We start from the raw sequence: 23536 nt of genomic DNA on the forward strand, positions 1-23536 counted from the left end.
CAAATGGTAGCGTAGCGGAGGTAGTCAGGCAGGGGTCCGTCTCCAACAACAACAACAACAACAGAGGTTTATTACATGTTCGCTGTGTAGCCGAGAATAGACAACTAGCTGCTGGAGCCCAGCGCTTTTAAACAAACAGACCGGAAACTGATGTCACTGAAGGGACGACAAACCAGCCACTCACTCTCACTCACCCTCCTTTCACTCTTACATTTTTGCTCACTCATACACACATTCATACGACGGAAATCGACGCAAGCGGCACCTGTTGAACAAGAGATAAACTGATGTTCTGAGGCTGGAACAACATTATCTTTCATCACAAAGGGTATGTCTGGACGATGGTGCTCTGGGGTCGAGAAAGTCTGAGCTGCACGTGGCAATGCAACCAGGTGGCTCGCTGAGTCGCAACACCATTAACTAATCCTTCACACCGAGACATGGTACCGTGGATCACAAAATATTTTCAAAATGTTGTTCTTGACTGTTGAAGAGCTTGTGTTAAACATTATTTCAGATTATGCTGTTTAGAATTGATCGTAGTGTTAGTGTAATGTTATACTGCGTTACTTTATTTATTTAGCTTATTACAATAATTATTACTAAAATATTGCTATTGAAATGTTATTACTTCTGTTATCACGATGATGTCATTACAAACGCTCAAGTGCATTCGAGGTTTCAATTGAAGTCTCACACAGAAGCTTGAAAAAGTATCGATGAAAGTTAACGCAGGAAGTGTTTTCCTTTTCTTGAGTCCTGAAAAATGTTCTGTACAGAACGCTATACAAAATTAGTACATATACCATTAGCCAAACATCAGGAAACAAACTGCAACCGTTCCATGCTTCTACCCCAAATAAAGGTTTTTGATTTGGTAAACCTTTATTTGGTTTTATTTGGTGGTAGTTGTGCTTGTCAGCGTGGCATGCTTGCTGCGTAGAAACAGGGTTAGCCTATTATTGTAGCAAAATTTAGCGAACCCTAGCGAGTGAAATAGAGCGTAATTATCGTCCGTCTCAACGAATTCCGCGTAGTAAAAAACTTTCAACACCGAAAAATGAGGCAGATGGCGCGATAGTCGGAATTCTGAGGGTATAAGAGTTTACGAGTGAAGGATACAACGCCAGTTCTACCATTACTTGTAAACGCTATAGTTGATGAGTTCTATTTTTAGCGAGAGAAATCGTAAAAGTTTTGACGACGCCTAATGCGGTTAGGAAACCACGGTTGTAGTAACGTTGCAGAAGTGGGAAGAGGTAGTTCCTCTAGAAGCGCACCATAATTTGTTGGCGGTGAAACTGGAGCGTGTCAACATTTGAGAATACCCTGGAGCGAATATGAGAAGAAATGACCATACTTTTAAAGTGCTATGAGCATTTACAGTTGCGGGTACTGGCATAAAAACTGCCACGGACATGTTTATTTTCTTCTTCTTCTTCGTTTTTTGTCGAATCCCTTACTTTCCATCACTCTATGAATTAGGCGAGCTATAAGTATAGAAAAGCATCGACGAAACGGTGTCCATAGCTATTGCTTGTAGTACTGCCCGTGGAAATAAAGTTTGCTAATCATTCCGGTATAGTTCTCCTACTTGATGACAGTACACACCAAGGGAGAGAAGGGTTTCGGCGATGCGACGTACGGGACAGGATCTTCACGAAATTGAGCCCTTAACACTTGTCGCTGTAAACATTATGTAAACGATTTAAAAAAAAAAAGCGCCCTGTATATCGTATCGCGTATACAGCAGACTGAAAAGTTAAAACTTATCAATTGAGACAGGAGAAGAAGATCCACTAAAATGTTGTTTTAAGACCACGCAGATTTCGCTGTTTACCCAAACTGACTGTTCGCTGAAGCTCGATATTGATCACAATGTATATATGTAAGGGTGTTCGCCCATTTCACCGAACATCGTTTCATCGACGCCGTTTTATCGAACGCCATTTCATCGAACGCCTTTTCGTCGACCGCCGTTTCACCCAGAGTTCAAGGTAACTCGTTACAAGTAACTCGTTACTGTAACTAAGTTTCTTTTTTTGGTAACTTGTAACTTAACTCGGTACTTTTGCGCCGTGATAACTCTCAGAAGAACTCGTTTCTTTTTCAGGTAACTTTGCCAAAGTAACTTAAGCTAAGTTCCAAGTTACTTTTAATTCGCTTTTCACTCACGTCCACATATTTTCTTGCTTTCTCTCCGGTTCCTTCATGGCATTTTATGCCGTAAAACGTGATATTCAACCAATGGCAGTATTCTATTCAGGAAGTAAGAACTGCTGCCATTGAAATGAAGCTGAACCATTGTGCGCTCACATGGACACACACATAAATAGGACGGTGATGTAAGGGAGTAATACCCAAAACGCACTGATACACACTCCACATCGCGTGCAATCGTGATTATGCAGCGATTGTGATCGTTCTCAGGTGCGCGGACAAAGCCAGTCTCGGCGACAGAGATCAACAACGCAGACACGTGTCTCCCGTTCGCGAACATGGTTACAAACTTCGGCGCAGGCGCAGTGGCTTCTTTTCACTTCTTCGTCTTCTCGCTATACTCGCACTGCCGGTTCTGGGCTGGCAAGAGGTCCCCGAAACTCACATCGGAAAAGCGTGCAACGAAGAAGGCCGCCACTAGATACCCCACTGTTGCCGTTCCGGATCACTTCAGCGCGCTAAGTTTAGCGGCAAAATGTTTTTGTTGTTTCTGCGAATGAATCTAGTCTTTATATGTCCAAATAAAACGCGTATAACAACTTTCTGTGTCGTGTTTCACTTTTTGGTCCCGTTTTTAAACGTGTTGAGCGATCGGAAGGATCTAGTGCTCGGCTGCGTGCATCACATAGCGTACCTGTCGTACCAGGCGCCGCAGGCGCAGTCGTCCATTTCTCATTCGGTGACTTGGCCTGGCTTGGATTGTGCTTCAACTGGATCTTTAGCGCGCTACAATCAAACGCAAGCCAACGTCTGGTAACAATGGGGTATCTAAGGGCGGCCTCCAGCATTGCACGCATCGGGATAGGAACAAATACATGGGAAAATGGCGACCTTGGGGGACCTTTGGCAAGATTGCGGCGATGACAGCGGCCCGCACGAAGAAAACAACATCGACAAACGCCGAAACAGATGAAATCGCATTTGTATTAATGCGAATTTCTTTCAAGTGGACATCCTGGACCAGTGTTTTCTTTTAATTTGAAACTTCTGGAAGTATTGTGCAAAGCGTCCACCAGACGGCTGCAAATGAAAACGAAGATCACAAACGTGAACTACGGACGGTACGGCGTGACCAGCAGGATTCCGCCGACTAGGATTGCCGACCGATCCAGATTGTCTGTGACAGTGCGTTTTGGGTGTAAGATGCAACGCGTTTGAATTATTGGACATGAACGAAAACGATTTAAGCGTGCTGCACTCTTCTTCTTCTTCGCTAACTGGGCGGGAACTTTGTGGCTGCCCAAAAGGCCTCCTCCGTCGGCAACTCAAGGTCGAACTCAACTGCTCACGCGAGCTGCACCTGTGTAGTGATATTTTGTGTCCGAAGTAACTTGGAAGTAACTCGTTCTTTTTTTAAGTAACTCCGTAACTGCGAGATACATTTCAGGCTGAAGAACTTCGTCATTAACTTAGTTACATTTTTCACACGGTAACTTAACTCGTAACGAGATCTTTTTGACGGGTAACTTCTCGATCTATGGTTTCACCGATGTCTGTCCTAGGTCAGGAGAGCCTTTTACATATTTCACACGTTGCTGCAAGAAAAAGCGGCAGCCACAGATTCGATGAAACGTCAATTTTTTGACGAAACGGCATTGTTCGATGAAATGTCACGAAACCAGGTATAATTCGTAGCAGAACATCATTTCGGTGGACAATAATTACGCATTGTTGGATTATGAACATAACGTTAAACGTAGACTGGCGTAAGTTGGTCGCCCATGTTTAGTTGCAGACATAATTACCTGTCGTCTTGCGGCTTCAGGTACTGGAAGCCTATATAAGGTGATTGTGATCCATTTCAGTCAAAACGGAGGCACATCTAAAACCGCGCGTAAAGAACCATGCCGCCATCTCGCGTGCTTGCCTCAAAGCTGGAACACGGGAGTGATAAAGCAGGCAGGAAAGATGGCGCGTTGTTTTGCGCGAAAGTAGAACCTCAACCGGATTTCTCTCTCTCTCTCTCTCTTTTTTTTTTTTCCTGTGGCGTGATGTGATGTGATGTGATGTGAATAAAGAAAAAAAATGGGGATGTAAGTTTCGACGAAGTCAAACTGGCTACCCCAGTACACTTAATACAGAAAGTTCAATCTGATGATGAGATGATGAAAACGCAAAAGGATGATGTCCAGAGACGAACAGAGATGATAATTGAGTTCAACATGTAGGTCAAAAGTTCAAGAGCTGCGCCCAAGTTAGAGTAAAGTGGCGGAATCACCGGGGGCACACACAGGACACATCACACATTCACCGTGTCATAGGATGTCCATAAGCCCGGTTGCATGCAAAAAGTCTTCAAGTGCCCTTAGCGCCTTGTCGGACGAAGGAGAACCTAATAGTTTCGTGATGTCGAAGGCTCGGGAGTCCAAACGAGAGAGGCTTGTCTCTAATGCCCTTCGAGCATCGACGTACTTCTGACACCTGAGAAGGATGTGTTCTACATCCTCTACAACGCCACACTCACTACAGTTCGGAGAGTCTCGCTTTCCGATTTTGAAGAGGAGACGTGCGCTGTACGGTACATTGAGCCGTAGCCTATGTAGGACAGTTGTCGTTTGTCGCGTAAAGGAAGATGGTACTCGAAAGCGTAACCCTGGGTCGACCTTATACAGAAGCGAGTCCCGAGCCGATCCTGTTAGCCAGGAGGTATTGCACATTCTTTGTTTTAACTCGTTCAGCATTCGCCCCGCGTCACCCTTGGTGAAATAAATGGGCAACACCTGGGCGCGCCTTAGTTGAAGAGCCCGGCGAGCCTGTGGCAATAATATTGAGACCACTCGTTGTGTGTTGCAAAATATCGCTTCAGCTCTGAGGTATCTCAGGTGTAGTCTGCAGCAGTGTCGCCGATTTGAAATCCCGGGTTTGATTTAAATCCACATAAGAGGAATGTTGATCTGATTTGGATTTGATTGGAGGACAATGAATGGATAGAATTTAGATTGGACCACGTTCTCGAAGAGGGATTTGGGCTGAATCCTCTTCATGAGGAGGGGGTTCGGATTTGACTCGATCCCTTTTTTTATGAGGGATTCGGATTTTGATTGAATCACGCTTTTGCAGAGGGATTTCGATGGGGATTGAATCACCTCTCTGCAGAAGGACTTGGAGTCTGATTGAATCCTTTTTATGCAGACGGATATCCATTTTAGTTGAATCACGTTTACATGTGGATTCAACTGCACGCCCTCGATGCAACAACTACAACATTATTTGATGATGATGATTATTGGGGAGTTTCGTCTCAAGTGGCGATACTATAAACGCACACACTGCAGCACAGAAACGTAGGTGACTGGACAACAGCAAGGAGGGGAACGTTAGCGCGACGCCGATTCTCTTTACAAAAATTACACCACAATGAATGTGGATTGCACAACGTTTTTCCTGCGATAGTCTTACGTCCTAATTTCGCGTGGCAAATTTGCTCATGAAAACAACGTTGGTTTTTTTTTACAGGTGAGTCAACAGCGTTTCTACAGGGCACATTCCTTGCTGACCTGACAACAGCAAAGAGGGCTACGTTAGCGCGAAGGTGATTCTCTTTACAGCAATTACACCACAAAGAATGTGGATTGCACAACGTTTTTCCTGCGACAGTTTTTCTTCCCAATTTCGCGTGGCAAATGTGCTCAAAACAACGTTGATGCGTCGCATTTTGTACCCCCCCCCCCACCCCTACACACATAAAGCGACGATGATGAGGCGATGACGAAGGGGCTGATGCAGGTCAGTAGGCTGGGAGCTGCCCAAGTGCTACTTGTAGATAGTGAGAGATGACGATAGAGTTGAGGATTCAGGTGATCATTTTGTTCGATCTGTACTTTTGTGTTACATGTTTAGTGTATGTTGTTTCAACGTGAGTCTTGTTCAATATCGTTTCGGAACTTTCTAAGTTAGAAACAGCGAACCTGCCTCTATGAACAGTCACAGCCCAGCCAGGCGCAGCACCCCAATGTGGGTCTCAAGCTGGGCAAATATAGCTATCCCAGATTCCCAATGTTGGCCCAATTTTACAATTGCAACCTTGCCCAAGCAAAACTCAATATTGGCAGCCGATATTCAGTTCCAGTATTGTCAATGTATACACCCGACATTGCCGAGGCAGCAGCTCAATATTGGCCTCACATTGGTCCTATATTGGGTAAATGGGGAGTCAATATAGGCCTAATCAAGGCAGTGCTTGCGACACGGTTGTCTGGAATCGCCTGTCAGCAGTTCTGCAGCCCATATTACTTTCGTCGCACCTGAAAGTGTTGTGCCAATATGGCATTTGAAGGTGGACCATATCCCAGGCAGCACGCCAATACTGGCCCAATGTGGGCTGCCTGGTTCGCCATTATCGGCCCCATATGGCCTGCCAATATTGGTCCCACATGAAAAGTGTAACCAAGCTCCCCGTTAGAACAATATGGGCTGCCTCTATTGGCAAGCCCATTTAGCACGAAACATGGCAATTCTTCCGTAATAATGCCATGAGTCCGTGTAATAATAATTCATTATCCGGAATAATATCCGCCACTAAAAGTGATACTACTTCACTTTTTTCTCATATTACATTCTCTCTGATATTACTTCACTTCACTACTTTTTTGTGCAGGTCTAACTGATCTACGTTGCATCGCTATGCAAGAACAATACTACATCGCCCTAAAAACGTATAGAACAGCTGCAGTGCCCGCCTTGCTCAAGGATCCAGCTATAGTCCCCGAGAATTACCGATATGAAACATCCCTCGGAAGCCTTCATTGGGATCTCAGTTGACTCAAAGCCTTACAACCCACTCCTAGGGTACAAAGGAGCGAAACACTTTCGTGACATTGACGTACACACGCACCATCATCTCGAATGCATCTGCAGTAGCTTCAAGGCACCTTGCGTTACAGAACGTTAACTTTCTATCAGACATTGCGTTTTTTACTAGACCTGCAGCTTCCATTGTCATTAGGGACTAACCGACATTTTCGCTCGAATGAAACGACCTGTCCGAGTGTCGCGCATGCGCATTACGCTTAGTAGGACGCGCGATTTCGCTGAAACGACCACACGCTCTGAGTCGTTTCGTTTTATTCCGCAGCTACAACCGATTGGCATCGCACAGCAAGATGACGGCTGTTTGCATCAGCTGTACCAGCTGAGTTACAGTGCATGTTACAGTGGGACTGCCAGATGTTGACTGTTTCGGACAAGCGTATCGTCTATACGGGAGGTAGCTGGATGTAACGGCGTATTGAGTAGGGCATTTCACATATATGCATACCATATTGCCCAGTAGCATCCAATATTATTTGGTCGACGGATAACAATATTAGCAGTTTTCAGCCAATAGTCGTTGGTCGACGGCTATATGTAGACCATATTGCCCACTTGCATCAATATTATTTGTTCTACGGCTATATGTAGACCGCAATGCCCAGTTGCGTCCAATATTATTTTGTCGACGAATCTTGTGGTAGAAAACTCCCGTCGTCGAAGATAAACGACTTTTGCATCCCCGGACACCAGAACGTACACCAGGCATATGTAGGTCTTTCCAATACGTGACACAGCAGCGACAGACAAGTCACTGACTTTCACTTTCCGTTTCGCGCGACCAACATGACCGCCCACGGCGTAGACAATAAACGCGATAACACAGACGGCCTTGCAGACGGCGCGGCGGATCGCAGCTCGTAGCGGCAAAGTAGCTGAATGCTTTATTAAAGTAGAAACTATGGAAGTGAAAGTCATTTTTAAAACGACGTTTAGCTGTAACGATAATGTGCGTCAACTTTGTTCTCTACAAAATTAACTCTCACGTGGTACGGGTTGACCAATCCTTGGACGCCCTTGACCCGAAAACGCAAGTTACTCTTTTTCGCCGTTGGTTGGAAGCACCGTCCATGTCCGGCAATCTTCAAAATATTTATACGTAAAAAGTATGCCGAAACGAGAGGTAATGCTTTCTGTGTGTCATCAAACAATGATGTTGTGCAGGATAGTGCGCAAAAATATGGGGGGTTAATTTTCACTTTACAGTCCCTTTAAACGTTAATTTTGTGGATTGCGAGCGCATTTTCTCCGTTAAGTTTGCGGTGTTGTGTTGACTGGGTTAAGTTCTTATGTATCTCCGTAACGTGTAGTGTCGCATCTGTCATCGAAGGAAACATCACGTCGCAGTATGCGCACATGTATACTTGATTTTCCATCACGAAAAAGTGATACTGTTTCAGCTCAAGCGCTCAAAGCTGTCGTCTGTTTCGCGCGGTGTTGTGAAGCAGACTACGTACGACGTCACCGACTCCAACGACCCTCATCAAGGGGAGAGTCGCTGAGAATCGGTCTCGAGCAACTCCAGCTATAAACTCTTCAATTTTAGAACGGGGGTCGTGACGTCACGAGAGTCGTACCTCGACATTTTTGCCCACCTAGAGTTGACTCTTTCGACTCTCGGGTCGGTCGAGTCCTATTTCCGAACGCACCCTTGTGAGACCTGGAGCAGCCACACTACTATGCCAAACTCCACAGCAGTGTGTTGTAAAGCGGCACAGTTCGTTTCGAAGAATTATAATTGCTCAAGAGTTCATATGACGTATCCTTACCATATAAACCAGTTTTTCCTTTTGCGCGGCACCGTGAACTGCACGACGTCTGTTGCTGTTGAAATGAAAGAAGATTAATCAAGAGGAAGCGGACAACGGCGCAACACGCGCTGGATATTAGTGTTCATGGGCACGTTCAGGTAACATTTCATTCCTTCCATCTGCGTCATTCATCATGTCCAGGACATCGTCAACAGCTAATCTGACAGACACCAGCGTATCTTCCTTCTCGAAATACGAGCATCGCCGCGCTGCGTCTCCACGTCGGAGACGTCGTCGTGCCTTGGCATATCCAACTCCATACGACCAAGTGTTCCGATCTTTCATCCCTTCTAACGCTCGGCCAAGTCTCGCTCACCAACACATTCCGCTCCCTCAGCCGAAACAATGTCGAAACTTGCAGAAGGCATCTTGCAAGCGCAGTGGAACACCAACGCTAAACCCGACCTTCGTTATAGTTGCACCAACTACATCCCCTGTAGATGATGGATCACTAGGGACACTACTCTTGAAATACATCTCTGGTCCAACAGCTCCATGCGGGAACGATACCACTCATGAAAGCATGGCGCCGAACACTAAGAGGTTCTGCAAGGTCAGCTGGAATTACTGTTCTCTTATTCTCTGCATATCGTTTATTCTCGGTATAATTATTCTGCTGGTGGGGGCAGCTGCCTTTTATATTCAATTCGTCGGTGAAGAGTTTCATGTTCAGTACACGGACCCAGGGAAACGATCTGAACTGCCTGCCATGGACAGCTCTTTGGCGACAGGCGTGGCGCAGCAGCCCGTGTTATGTACGTCATCTGGTTGCGAATGGAATGAAGAGTACTTATCAGGCAAGCTCAACAACTCTGTAAACCCTTGCGATGACTTCTACGGACATGTGTGCTCTGCGAATTGGTTTAACGGCAGCGTGAACCAGTCTTCCTATTTAATTCGGGCTTCCGCTGCTGTTATGAATGACGTTTGGAATTACCTGAGAAAGTATTCGTTCAATAGAACACTGACTTCCTTCGTTAACCAGGCAGCTTTTCTGGCTCAAGGCTGCATGGACGGACGCAAGAAGGACACAGAGTGGACAGCTCTCCATGGAATACTTGCTGATCTCAACATACCAGGTTGGCCATACGTCAGCGACATCCCAGACACAAAACCCCATGACGTCGCTAAGGTCACCGATAAGCTATTAGGACTATCAACGTTCGTGAAGGTAATGTTGCGGCAACAACGATTCCACCGGGAGCTGCAGTTGCACATAGACTCTCCTCCTATGTTCATACGTCGGTTCGAAACATTATTTCCCAGTGAACTGCTGGGTACGTATGTCGAGTTTGTGTACAAAGTGTTGTCACTGTTAAAAAGGCCAAACCCGCTGACACGCACACTGGCGCTTGAGATTGCTCGACTGGAACAGATGATGTCAGACGCCGCGGATCACTCGGCTCGGAGCGTAGCTACCCTTCAGGACATCAAGCCTCTCACTATGCTTAGACCAATGCGCGGTTGGGATTGGACAGCTTACCTATCCTATTTTATTCAAGAAGCATCGCGTCTCACATCACGCGAGGTCGTGCTGCTCGACCCGAAATACATTGACCACCTTTCTGGTATCTTGAACCGCACACAGCGGCGTGTCCTAGTCAACTATATCGGGTACCGTCTGGTCATCTACATCTCCCCTCTGCTACCACATAATAAGGCAGGATTTGTCATTCCCATCAGTCACCATCATCCACTAGCAAATGGTGTTTCGGAGCGACTCCAAGCCTGTATGAGTATGCTAGAAGGAATGTATCCCTTTGGAGCACGTTCCCTAGTTTGGTCGACGGTGTTGTCCAAGAGACTCTCCCTTGTCACGGGCGAGGCTGGATTAGCAGAAGATATCAAGATAATAAAAGAGATTGTACGTTCCGAGATGAAACAGACTGCGTCTTCAGCAAGCTGGCTTTCCTTAAACGAGTCACACACTGCTGCTCTCAAAATGGACCACATGAGCATTCAGTTGATTCCCGAGAACGACGAATTGTCATTACCAGGCTCTTCATCGTCACCTATAGCTCTAGACCAACAGAATTTTCTTTCGACGTACTACAGGCTACTACGATTTATGCGTTCGCAGTACTGGACCGCACTTGACCTCAATTATTTCAACGAACCAACGACACACACAGAATCCGCTTTTCGACCAGGGTTCTCCTACGACCCTCAGCGGAACATCATAAAGCTTTCACCAGCTACCGTGGCGTTCGCAAGCAGCATTTCTCAACGCTTCGAAGCTAATTCCATACCGTTCCTGATATCTCCAGTAATCCGTGGCATGTTTTCTGCGATGGACCTCAGGGGTAGCTCGATTGGCTTCGACGGTGCTCTTCGCACATGGTGGTCCAATGCGTCAAAAGTAAACTTCATGGGTCGTGCATGGTGCATCCAAAACAGTTTTACGGAAGAAACCAAGCGACATGCGAAGTTGCTTGGCGGGTTCGATACTTCATTGTTTTTGGATGAAAACGTAGCCGATGGTGCTGTACTTCGTCCGCTGTACAATGTGTTTCTCAAGTTTGCACAAAGGCAGGGTACTAGGGCGACTAAAACTGGGCGGCCATCTGGTACCGCGCTTCAGAAGTTCTTTTTCATCAATTATGGTACAACGTTGTGCGAGCCAGCTCGTGGCCCGTTACACGTCAAGAATCGGCTACGATACAAAACAGCTGTCCCAGCAAAGTTGAGAGTGAATGTACCATTGTCGCACTTTGACGCATTCGCTGACGTGTTCGGTTGCGAATCGCCTGATCGGATGAGAAGGAAGCGTTCTTGCTCCTTCTGGTAAACGAACTACTAAACCGATTTCATTTGATCGAATTTCGGAATAAAGGCATATCGCAATAGAATTGAAGGTACTTTCTATTTATAATCGTAAAAGATATTGTTTGCTGACATTGCGAAGGATATATGTGAAAACCGAAACAAAGTGAACCATCAATTATCTGGCCTTTAAGAAGAGTACTTTCCTCGGTACAGGCACACAAGGTTCTCTAATTAGGCAAATCCTATACCGTGGAAGAAGTAGTGAACTCTCAGAAAAAAGCAACGGTAGTCACCTACGGCAGCAGCAGAAAGGTAAGCGAACAAGGTACGATACAGATCAAGAGGGTAAAATAATATTGTAGATAAATATTTATATATAACTATTTTCTCGTTAGGTACGATAGCACTGAAACGGCAGGGGGAGCAGGAAGGGGAGAGAGGGATATGTATGAACGGCACCCTAAGTAAGCGGGGAATTAGTTGCAGTGAAAGGTTTCAATGATAGAAATATCCCTTTGAGAATCACTTCTTCGCAAGACCATAGAGAAAATTTGTTCGCACAGCGCTCAGAAACGGCGTATAATATCGTCAAAGCAGAAGTACTGGCGTGTTCTCCTCGCTTTACCCTTGTCAATGACACATTTTGTAGAATTTCAGGACTCTCCGTTCAATTGTATTGAGCCCGAAATCGCAAATATTTTAGTGTGCGACACTTTATCGAGATGGCAGCACATGTTCGAGACGCACCAAATTTTAATTTACTAAAAATCAACAGCTCAACCTTGTCCTCTAAAGATACGTCATTGACTAGAGAAAAGCTAAGAGAACACGCAGTACCAACGTTATGATGATCGTTTAGAGCGTTCACGTATGGTGAGCTCACCATAGTTCACGTGTCTTGTGCGAACGAAAATCGCCCATAGATTTCTGAAGAAATGATTCCGCCTTAACAAGTAATAGACGGCTACCCAGAGAAAAGCAGTATCGGTGAGGGGCAGAAAACGGCCGTCTCTTAGCTGTTGTAAGTAATGGATTGCTCACGTAATCAATAGGCGCACATCTAGAATCGCATTGTTGGTAGGAAATCTAGTTGCAGAGCAGTGTGACAGGGGGAGTTGTCGTACGTAATACGACATTCAGGAGCCCAAAATCGCCGGCCGGACACGGTTAACCCCTCCTCTGAGGCTTTCGAGGTACAACGACACCGTAGACTTGTCCTTAAGCGCGTTCTTTTCACTTGCACTGGACTGCACTACCTTGGACTCCACGCAAGGTGGGTTTTCGGGAGCTGCACTTTCCAGCTGAAATGAACTTTATTAGTAATGCCTTTCTTTTCAACAGGAAAGTGCAGCACGCGAATAACTCAGTTCAGATCCGGTGCAGGAGGTGCTAGCGAAAAGAATGCACCTCTTGACTGCTTGTCGTTCAGGCATGAATTCTTGATGAGTAACACATGGTATGCCGTAAAACAGAACAACACAAAATAGTACCAAATGCGGTATGTTCTTTTTTTTTTTTTTACTTTCGTGTTAGCGCCGCGAAGCAACTGTGGCTATGAGCGGCGTACAGATGAGGACAGATGGAGAAAGCACAGCATGAAGGAGTGGGGGACAGGGGGGTTAGTATGCGCTCTGGGCCGCCTTCAGGGGGATTTGAGTCTGGAAAGCCTTCGGAAAACCCAGGGAAAACCTCAGACAGCACAGCCGGTGGTAGGATTCGAGCCCACCGCCTCCCAGTCAGCACGACATCAACGAGCGAGACGCCTTAACTCACTCGGTCATGCTGCTGATTTCGGTATGTTCATTGGGGGCATTAAGTAGGCGCCCCGAGGCGCGAGTGTTTCAGACACCATTCACTTAACGCGACACAAGCGCCACTCGCGCACCGGGAAGTGTGAGACTCGGGTACGCTTTTCGCGCACCCGCTTTATGGCGGACTAGCCCGCCATACCCGTTTCATTTCGATGCATGGAAGCAGCGACAAGCGTCCGGGTGCTTGAGATTTTCAGTGACGTACTTCCTGTTGCGCGGCGGTTTCCGAAGTTGGTTCGAGTTGGTTTTGACTCGGTTGGCGGTTTCGAGTTTTCATATTCGCACTGAACATAAAATACGAATATACGTCCTGGCTGGTACTGAACAAGTGGATACAGCGTTGCCAGGTTGTGAGCGATGCCGTCCAGTCTCATCACCTTTTAGATAAACCTCGAACACCCTCAAAATGTTAACACAATATTTTCTACAACTATTCGACAGATCTCTCCACTTTCTTTTCTGTTTTTGTCATATGACATGGGAAATAGAAATGGCATTTCAGATAGTAGCAAAAACGACCACAACATGGGGAACAAGAGGAAAAAGAAGCGTCCCCCCTGTCTGAAGAAGAAGAAGTGTCTAACGCCCTTAGTAGATAACGGCCATTTCCCCGAGGATGAAGAAGAAGAGGAAGTGTCTCAAGTGACGAAGGCGTTCTATTCCGATATAAGCAGAATGATATGACGATCCGCTTAATAGCTGTTACATTGGCTGTTCTTCCCTCCTGCGACACCGTCAAGTCTGAAAAAGCACCATTACAAAGGTTGAGCAGTCCACTATAGTTTGTGTGTAAACGAGCATGGCCCGGCGCAAGGTACGGCGGGGACGTAGAGGACCATACACCGTATTACTGCACGTATTACATCCACCTGCCATAAAGCGAGCTGTCATCGTCACGACCGCACTATTGTTCGTGTACTGTCTTCTCCTCTACCAGCCCTTCATATTCAATACATCGGTACCTTACAGCGTATCTGCAACTTCCACAGCACCTGCAGTAGACTACGACACTGGAACTCTACTTCCACAGGACCTGGTGGTCTGTTTCAACTGCGTCCCGCCGCCTGTTAACCGATCCATCGTTTACCGCAAGCCTGCTGGAAGGGACGTCGAAGACGATACTGCTATCTACTACAACCCGAAACCACTCTTGGGTGCTCCGCACATCTGTCCGTTTGGTAAACAAGACGTCATCATCGCCGTAGTGTCAAACCCTTCCAACCACGCACGACGTAATGCTATCAGGAGGACTTGGGGGAAGATACATCTGTTGAACAAAAATTTGACGATTAGTACTGTCTTCTTCTTAAGAACAAGTGGCTTGGCCATCACGGACGCAGCTGTGAGGGCAGAAAGCAAGAAGCGAAATGACATAGTGCAATACGATTTCACGGATAAGGTTCATGGTGGCGATTCCCTTCAAGCAGCTATTATAATCAATTGGTTACGTCAGTGCAGGAACCTCACTGTCGCACTCAAGGTTAGAGACAATACCTTCGTGAATATCGGGTTACTTTCCTATGCCCTTGGAGTTCTCCTCCGCCAACCGGCCGACGTGTTCGGGAGGATAACAAAGCTCGGAAGCAGGCCATATCAACTTGAAGACTGTGCTTATTTGGTCAGGTCTTCCGTACTGTACTTTCTGAACCTGGCCACGGTGGAAGTATTGTTGAAGAAAGATGAAGGCGACTATATGATGACATTAGCTTCTGTGGTGAGGTTGCAAGTAATGCACTTCGATGTGTTCGGTACGTGCAATGCTACGGCAACGGACTTCCATCCATGTGAAATGCGCTCACTGCTCACTGTGCATCCGGTTGGGGTCGGGAGGATGAGTGTGCTTCACCGTGACGCTATGTTGGGCTTCAGGTGCGGATATGAATGATGGCGTTGTACGAACGCTTGAAGGACCGTTGCGTATTTAAGCGTTTGATCTCACCAAATGATGTTAATAATTGTATGACTATTGCAATATAAATGATGGATCATATTAAGTGTTTTCGTGAAAAACATCTGTCTTTGGTTTTGACATGAGAATGAAGTTGGTACGAGTGGTCTTAGGTACGAAAAGAGCGAACCGAGTCAGGGAAGCGCGGACGAGAAGACACAGAATGACACACACAAACTGGACTGTCTGCTCGTCCGCGCTTCCCTGCCTCGTCAGTACGTACCTGCCTCGTCAGGTACGAAGTTCGTTCAGTGTGCCTTTACGCGTTACAGACTTCTCTATCGGCTCTGCATCAAAGCATATTCGTTCATTGGTGTTCAACTATCTTGAAAACAATTACCAGTAAAAGGGGCGACGTAACTTTAATGAATGAGGATAGAGGATACCAGTTCTGAAAGTCTTCCTTGTGATAACGACGCTTAATAATATCCGGTGAATATCAGTTTGAAGGCATCTTTCTGAAAAATACGTATAGAGCGACGTAAAAAGACAAGTAGGCGAGAGTGTATTGGTGCTTACTATTGCAGTGTGCAATGATGACCCTGGAAGCGAGCCATGGGCAGTTCCTTAGAAACCAGTGTGAATAGATCGGTTGCATTTGACGGCGGCTGTGGCAACCATTCTATGAGGCCCACAGAACACTGAAGTGCAGTAATGGGCAAAGTACAAAGTAGAGTACTACACTGGCCAGAACTTATCGGCAGGGCCCTGCCTGTACCCGACGCCACGGAGCGCCCCGTCCGCCCCACTGAAAAAGTGCTTTTGATCAGCGCGTTCTATAAAGAGAAAATTAATATTTTCTTTCCTTTCTAATATCGCTGTCGAGTCCCATAGCGTACCGTGCGCCGATGCGAGGTGGATTTCCCGAATGGTGCGTGATGGAAAGTAGTAATATTATGTTGGGAGGGGGACCGGATGAGAGTACGTTCCATAGGTGTCTGGTTCGAACCCCACAGCGTCTGGGCCAACGTAGCGTATTTTTCCCCGCGCGGCGCGCGGCCGGATGGTTGTCCGTGCGCTTACCGGCGGGGGAGGGCTGCGTGCGCGCTTACCCGCTCACATTTTTCAGCCTGGGCTGACTTGAACCGCAATTTTTTCCCCACTACAACAGGTGTGCAGTAGGCAGTTTACATGCAAAGGATAGCCATACACAAAAGTACAAGTGAGAATATATTTATTAAAGTCATTAGTGTCAGGAATTATGGTATGACTCTGCGTGAAAGAGCAAAACTTAGCCAAAACTCTGATGCAATAGCATTGAAGGGGTATCACAATTTTTTATTAGTGATAATCACGCAAGTTTTCAATTAAGCAGAAGGAGTAGCACATTTTAATCAAAGAAGATATTTTTAATCAATACGATTACAATCAAAATTAAAAGTTTTGTTATAAAAAGTCTAACATGACCACCTTAGCGGAGTTTTAATTACAAAATTCTGACAGATGTACGTAACTTCATGCACAACAGCTAATATTCCATTATGACACATTTAATCAAAGAAGATATTTTTAATCAATATGATTACAATCAAAATTAAAAGTTTTATTATAAAAAGTCTAACATTATTATATGTGACCACCATAGTGGAGCTTTAATTACGAGTGCCGATAGATGTAGTTAATTGTGGACAGCAGAGAACCTGGAAGACCATGGGACAAGAATGACACGAACACAAGACGAAATAAAATCTATAACACTACATTTAACCAAAGAAGATATTCTTAATCAAAACAACAGAGGAGGAGAATAATCTATCATTTTAACTATCATAAAATCATCCTCGTGACTTAATCTAGTCGAACCCCATACAATTTTCATTCTAAGAGACACTACAAACCTTACTTTGTTTTATGAATCCAACACAGAAAATATATTAAAAAATTAACTTCACAGCATAGCACGCTCCTAGCCAACAACCAGCTCTAATAATATCTGCCCTGATTTGTTGAAGACGGGAGACGTACACCTGTTTTGTGACAGTTATGAACATTTTCGAGCGCAATAGGGAAGATAAGTTGATTATTCCAACATTACACAATTAATCAATTTCTTATTAAGTAAACAGCATAGACATACGGAAATAATGAGAAACAAAACGATCAACAGCTAATAGAGAACCAAAAACCATCACGTGAACAAGAGGCACACAAAGGATTAATAATTGAAAAAGAATCTATCAAAACGAGAAACATGCACGCACTTAACACTGAATAACAGAGAAACACTCTACACGGCGCATCTGCCAACGTGTAAACAACAGACACATGCAGGAAACTAATTGAAAAACAATCTATCAAAACGAGAAGCATGCACGGATGAATAGCAGAGAAACACTTTGAACGGCACACCATCCACACGTAAACAATAGGTACATGCAATGAAATAATGAGAAATACAATCAACAGCTAATAGAGAACCAAACAAATGCACCAAAGCAAACAAGAGATACACAAAAGAAAATAATTGAAAAAACAATCTATCAAAACGATAAACATGCACGGATGAATAGCAGAGAAACGCTTTGAATGATGCATCTGCCAACATGTAAACAACACACAGGAAAATAATAGCAAAACAAACTATCAAACATTACAAATTGAAATGGAAATAATATATCTTTTGAACTATCATAAAATCAACCTTGCGACCTAACAATATAGAATTTTCATCCTACTCAGGCACTATAAACATTACCTTGACATAGGTATCCAAACACGCAGTACAGACAAGCTTTACACAGTAGAACCAGACTTGAGTCCGGTGGGGTCACTCTCTCCCTCTATGCAGCTCACATCTATTGTCAATCTACGGGGTGGGGAAACCCTCTCTCTTTTCACATTCTTTCCTCCAAAAGGAGATATTCTTAGGACCGTTGTACAGAGACGAAATTTTTTTATTGATCGCAAATAGACATTGAAATTATTCGATTCTCAAGAACACAATAAGAATTCTATCAGCAAACAATAGCACGCAAAAAATCTAAGAATAGACTTTTATGTCAGTGCAAACTGGTTTTAGAGAAACATTATCTAAGCAAATGAGAAATATTATCGACCAATCGAGAAACGCTGCATTTTAATGTATTTCAGATCTGACACAACTATTATGCATACATTATTCTCAACTCACAAAAAATATCAATCGAGTGCATATCTGAAGCAAAAAGAGAAAGTCAAATTTATTCAACGATAGAAACAATACTCATTCGAAAACGAGAATCAAATTACATCGTTTTATGACAACTTTGCAATAGTAATTTCTACACGCAGAAGCCACAAACAACTCATCTGAAATGCAAATTAATGTAAAAGTTTGCTACAGTGAAAATCAACGCACACAACTTAAAAATACTTTCCCCAACTAGTAGAATATTTTTATTAATATCAATCGAGCGATCATCTGAAGCAAATTCAAAGCAGTAATTAATTTAGGGAAACACTTTCTGACCAAGCAGAGCGATACATCACAGGAACACATCTTTTTCATTCAGAGCCCACTAACAAAAAAAAAGTGAGAGAGGGAAGCTGAGCTCCCATACACTTTTGCCAAGGTTACGCCCCGCAGGGAGAAGGAGGATCCCACAATAGTAATGGTCAAAGTCATAAACTAACTCCAACAACTCAAGCCGGGAATTGAGGGTTCTTCTAGGTTTTTCTCGCTCATCACATCTTTTTTGTAAATTGACTTTCATAATTCTCACGTCAGGTGGATATTAATAACATTCTAAACGCGATAACAAAATAAATTTTTAATAAATAAAATTAGCACCGATATGATTTAATTAAGTGTCGAGGCACACTACAAAACAGAACAGGCAATTGCTATAAATTGAAGAGATGGACGGATTTTGTACTCGTTACCATAGGTCATGGGAGGACCTGATAAAAAGCTGCTTCGAAAAGGAGGAGCCTCGAAACGATTCAATTATCGCTGCATTTCAATACGTTCTAGACGAGGTCGTATTCGGAGATATGGTGCAAATTATGGAATTCAAGATGCGAGAACTTGTATGCCAAATCTACAATAGTTATAAAAATATTTGCACGTTAACATCGGAAGGACCACTGGGATTGATGGTGGAGTTTTTGAGGTTTGCTAACGAAGAATTGAAATACAATAGACCAGACGTAATTGTAATCATTGCAATGGGTATTGCATTAATCAAGAAAGCAATCAGATCAAATTATCATATACAAGCAGTCTATATCGCACGATTCATTACGGATTTGTTGAAATTACACCGAACGGTTGAAATGGAAAGTATATAAAAATCTTATCACGTGATATATTCCACTAGAGCCTCTATACATTTATTTTATTCTATCAGTCAACGATGTCGAATGAACAGAAGTTCAATATTGTCGTGCAAGGTCTGATGTATCATCACTTATTGAAACTCAACAAACATATCAATTGTGGTGGACCGCCGGAAGATTTTCATCTAATACTCTCTTGTACGCCATTCAAGAATCTTAATACAAAGAAAGGAAACATCAATAAGAGACTGTGCAAGTTCATCGCGACAAAGTGCAAGTTGTTGAAGCAATACAAACACGGCGACAACATATCACCTGCGTTAATCAACGCTGGATTCAAGCGCCCAATAATCAGAATAAACTACTTGATCTCTTCGGAACTCATCAATCAAGACAACAAACGGAAACTTCAGAGCCTGGAATAGAACTGTAATTTATCGAAATACACCAAGTGTATAATTGAAATAATAATTGTATTCTTTCTCATCATTGTAATGTATTCTATTCTGATATGTTGTCGCCGTGTTTGTATTGCTTCAACAACGTTTCTCGTATTGGTTGAGTATTGTTTGCATCGATAATATTTCTCATTTCCTTAGATAATGTTTCTCTAAAACCAGTTTGCACTGACATAAAAGTCTATTCTTAGATTTTTTGCGTGCTATTGTTTGCTGATAGAATTCTTATTGTGTTCTTGAGAATCGAATAATTCCAATCTATATTTGCGATCAATAAAAAAATTTCGTCTCTGTACACCGGTCCTAAGAATATTTCCTTTTGGAGGAAAGAATGTGAAAAAGAGAGAGGGTTTCCCCACCCCGTAGATTGACAATAGAGGTGTGGATTCTTCGCTTTGGGCTGTATAGAGGGAGAGAGTGACCCCACCAGACTCAAGTCTGGTTGTACTGTGTAAAGCTTGTTTGTACTGCGTGTTTGGATACCTATGTCAAGGTAATGTTTATAGTGCCTGAGTAGGACGAAAATTCTATATTGTTAGGTTGCAAGGTTGATTTTATGATAGTTCAAAAGATATATTATTTCCATTTCAATTTGTAATGTTTGATAGTTTGTTTCGCTAATATTTTCCTGTGTGTTGTTTAGTACATGTTGGCAGATGCGTCGTTCAAAGCGTTTTTCTGCTATTCATCCGTGCATGTTTATCGTTTTGATAGATTGTTTTTTCAATTATTTTCTTTTGTGTACCTCTTGTTTGCTTTGGTGCATTTATTTGGTTCTCTATTAGCTGTTGATTGTATTTCTCATTATTTCTTTGCATGTACCTATTGTTTACGTGTGGATGGTGTGCCGTTCAAAGTGTTACTCGGCTATTCATCCGAGCATGTTTCTCGTTTTGTTAGATTCTTTTTCAATTACTTTCCTGCATGTGTCTGTTGTCTACCCGTTGGCTAGATGCGCCGTTTAGAGTGTTTCTCCGCTATTCATCCGAGCATGTTTCTCGTTTTGTTCGATTCTTTTTCAATTACTTTCCTGCATCTGTCTGTTGTCTAACCGTTGGCTAGATGCGCCGCGTGCATGTTTCAGGTTTTGATAGATTGTTCTTCAACTATTTATCCTTTGTGTACCTCTTGTTTACGTGTTGGATTTTGGTTCTCTATTAGCTGTTGATCTTGTTTCAATAATATTTTCCTGTCTGTTGTTTACACGTTGGCAGATGCGCCGTTTAGGGTGTTTCTCTGCTATTCAGCATTAGCTCTGTGCTCTATTAAATTCATCATGTGCATCAAAATGTTTTTCTGCTATTCATCCGTGCATGTTTATAGTTTTGATAGATTATTTTTCATTATTTTACTGCATGTGACTGTTGTTTACACGTTGGCAGATGCGCCGTTTAGAGTGTTTCTCTGCTATTGAGTGCTAAGTGCGTGCATGTTTCTCGTTTTGATAGATTCTTTTTCAATTATTAATCCTTTGCGTACCTCTTGTTTACATGATTATTTTTGGTTCTCTATTAGCTGTTCATCGTTTTGTTTCTCATTATTTCCGTATGTCTATGCTGTTTACTTAATAAGAAATTGGTTAATTGTGTAATGTTGGAATAATCAACTTATCTTTCCTATTGCGCTCGAAAATGTTCATAACTGTCACAAAACAGGTGTACGCCTCCCGTCTTCAACAAATCAGGACAGATATTATTAGAGCTGGTTGTTGGCTAGGAGCCTGCTATGCTGTGAAGTTCATTTTTTACTATATTTTCTGTGTTGGATTCATAAAACAAAGTAAGGTTTGTAGTGTCTCTTAGAATGAAAATTGTATGGGGTTCGACTATATTAAGTCACGAGGATGATTTTATGATAGTTAAAATGATAGATTATTCTCCTCCTCTGTTGTTTTGATTAAGAATATCTTCTTGGTTAAATGTAGTGTTATAGATTTTATTTCGTCTTGTGTTCGTGTCATTCTTGTCCCATGGTCTTCCAGGTTCTCTGCTGTCCACAATTAACTACATCTATCGGTACTTGTTATTAAAGCTCCACTATGGTGGTCACGTATAATAATGTTAGACTTTTTTATAATAAAACTTTTAATTTTGATTGTAATCATATTGATTAAAAATATCTTCTTTGATTAAATGTGTCATAATGGAATATTAGCTCTTGTGCATGAAGTTACGTACATCTGTCAGAACTTCGTAATTAAAACTCCGCTAAGGTGGTCATGTTAGACTTTTTATAACAAAACTTTTAATTTTGATTGTAATCGTATTGATTAAAAATATCTTCTTTGATTAAAATGTGCTACTCCTTCTGCTTAATTGAAAACTTGCGTGATTATCACTAATAAAAAATTGTGATACCCCTTCAATGCTATTGCATCAGATTTTTGGCTAAGTTTTTCTCCTTCATGCAGAGTCATAACATAATTCCTGACACTAATGACTTTAATAAATATATTTTCACTTGTACTTTTGTGTATAGCTATCCTTTGCATGTAAACTGCCTACTGCACACCTGTTGTAGTGGGAAAAAAATTGCGATTCAAGTCAGCCCAGGCTGAAAAATGTGAGCGGGTAAGCGCGCACGCAGCCCTCCCCCGCCGGTAAGCGCACGGACAACCCTCCGCCCACGCGGAGAAAAATACGCGACGTTGGCCCAGCCGCTGTAGGGTTCGAACCGGACACCTATGGAGCGTACTCTCATCCGATCTCCTTCCCAACATAATATTACTACTATGGAACTAACCTCCAATGAAGTCCACTGTGCAACACCAGATATGCTGCCCTGATATGGGGCAGTGAGGTCAGTTTGTAATTGTGCTCTGGCGAAAAGAGGGTGCCGTGCGAATGAGTGTTGATGGATGCTAGTGTATTTTTTTCTTGAAGTTTCCTATATAGTGGTTCGTGTGGCACTGCATACGGGTGCTACGGAGATGTATAGAGCATGTTTTGAGATGTGTATGTCGTGCCCCAGCATGTAATGAATGTAAGATGCTTCATTTGAGGAGTTTCATGATGATGGTTCTGTTCAAGTCTTATTCATATTTTTAATTGTGTTTAAATGCTATGATAGTGGTACTTGATGTATATTTTACATACCGGCGTACGACAGCAAAACAATGACATGAAATGCCCTTTAGAGGTTCATGCGAGACCCATCACCAGAAGTAAAATCATAACAATATCCTTCGTCAGCTACTTTTTAAACAAGCTGATGTAGCAATCTGGGAACGGGGCGGCATGTGTATTCCGGTGGTTGTACTCCGGCGCGTAAAAATACATAAAGTAATATGCCGATGGCCGGCCTCTGGACCATTTTTAGTTATGATAGTGTTGTATGGATTTACTTTGCGGCGCCTCTGAGATGGAACGCACGTGGTCTCAGCGAAAATTCATATATGCGTTCGCATGGCTAGTGCGTCGATGATAAAATTACCTCAGCATGCAAAGTTAGTTAGAG

General features: G+C 43.4%; 1 long non-coding RNA gene across 1 annotated transcript; it reads left to right on the plus strand.

The window, feature by feature from the left end:
* The first annotated feature begins 345 nt into the window (after window positions 1-345).
* On the plus strand, window positions 346-11877 carry LOC135374736 (uncharacterized). Its single transcript, XR_010417102.1, has 3 exons — window positions 346-443; window positions 5677-5752; window positions 11820-11877. It is a non-coding gene; the product is annotated as an uncharacterized LOC135374736 (long non-coding RNA).
* The last annotated feature ends 11659 nt before the right edge of the window (window positions 11878-23536 follow it).

This window comes from Ornithodoros turicata, unplaced genomic scaffold, assembly GCF_037126465.1.
Source record: "Ornithodoros turicata isolate Travis unplaced genomic scaffold, ASM3712646v1 ctg00000746.1, whole genome shotgun sequence".
NCBI lineage: Eukaryota > Metazoa > Arthropoda > Arachnida > Ixodida > Argasidae > Ornithodoros > Ornithodoros turicata.